The 1516-nt window shown below is 39.6% G+C and overlaps 1 non-coding gene across 1 annotated transcript; it reads left to right on the top strand.

Moving 5' to 3' along the window:
* The first annotated feature begins 786 nt into the window (after window positions 1-786).
* On the top strand, window positions 787-893 carry LOC121207414 (small nucleolar RNA R71). Its single transcript, XR_005902505.1, has one exon. It is a non-coding gene; the product is annotated as a small nucleolar RNA R71 (small nucleolar RNA).
* The last annotated feature ends 623 nt before the right edge of the window (window positions 894-1516 follow it).

The raw sequence follows: 1516 nt of genomic DNA, 5'->3' as shown, positions 1-1516 counted from the left end.
TGCCTTGGTTCTGGTTTAGGTTCCACTAACCCTTCCTTGTCTTGGATGGTAATTGCATTAAATTGCCCCCTTGGGTTGGGTTCAATGTTACTAGGTAAACTTCCTGGTGGTCTTTCAGAAATTAGTTTGACGAGCTGTCCTATCTGAGTTTTGAGCCCTTGGATCGACGCTTGTTGATTCTTAAGTGCTGTCTCGGTATTCTAAAAATGAGTTTCTGACACTAAGATGGATTTTGTTAGCATCTCCTCAAGGTTCGGCTTTTTCTCTTGTTGGTAGGGTGGTTGTTGGAAGCCTGGAGGTGGTGGTCTTTGATTCCTTTGGCCTCCCCATGAGAAATTTGGGTGGTTCCTCCAACCTGCATTGTAAGTGTTACTATAAGGATTATTTTGAGATTGAGGATTATTACCCATGTAATTTAACTGCCCGTTCTCCATGTTGTGGCCATAGGGTGGGTATTCTGAATTGCTTGATCCACTTCCATTTGCTTCGTATTGCATTACTGGGTGAACCTGTGAAGAACCAAGAAAACCATCAATTTTTCTATTCAAAAGTTCTACCTGATTAGAGAGCATGGTGATCGAATCGACGTTAAAAACACTGGCTGTTTTCGTTGGTTTTTTCCTCATGACTTGCCACTGATAATTATTCAGTGACATCTCTTCTATAAATTCATAAGCATCCTCAGGTGTCTTATTATTGACAGTTCCACCAGCAGCTGAGTCAATCATCTGTCTAGTCGAAGGATCCAAGCCATTGTGAAACGTTTGAACCTGTAGCCAGAGTGGTAACTTACGGTGAGGGCATCTTCTCAAAAGGTCCTTGTATCTCTCCCATGCATCGTAGAGTGTTTCTAAATCCATCTACACAAAAGAAGAGATATCATTACGTAATTTAGCCATTTTAGTCGGCGAAAAATATTTTAATAAAAACTTTTCGATCATTTGTTCCCAAGTAGTGATTGACCCTCGTGGTAACGAGTTCAACCACTGTTTAGCTTTGTTCCTCAATGAAAAGGGAAATATCCGAAGACGAATGGCATGATCAGAAATGCCATTGATTTTAAATGTATCGCAAAACTCCAGAAAATTTGCACAGTAAGCGTTAGGATCCTCGTCCTGTAAACCATCAAACTAAAGAAATTGCTGTACCATTTGAATTGTGTTAGGTTTCAGTTCAAAATTATTTGCAGCAACAGCAGGCCTAACTATGTTTGATTTAGTTTCTGATAAAGAAGGTTTAGCATAATCATACATAGTACGCGGAGCAGGATTCTAATTAGCAGCAATCACAAGAGGTAGCAGATTTTCCTAGTTTTCAGCCATCTCCTTGGTTGTGGTGTGATTATAGTCCTCTTGCTCTTCCTCTGTGTATCTTAAGCTTCGCCTTTTTTCTCTTTGATTTCTGCGAACTATGCGATCGATCTCACTATCGAAAAGTAATGGTCTTGACGGGTTTCTTCTGGTCATAAACTAGAAAAACCTATCAGAAGAAAATAAAATAAAAGTTAGAAAAGTGA

Source organism: Gossypium hirsutum, chromosome A09 (genome assembly GCF_007990345.1).
Source record: "Gossypium hirsutum isolate 1008001.06 chromosome A09, Gossypium_hirsutum_v2.1, whole genome shotgun sequence".
Lineage (NCBI taxonomy): Eukaryota > Viridiplantae > Streptophyta > Magnoliopsida > Malvales > Malvaceae > Gossypium > Gossypium hirsutum.
Note: the sequence above shows the minus strand (reverse complement) of the source record. Positions and strands in the feature narration are given on the sequence as shown.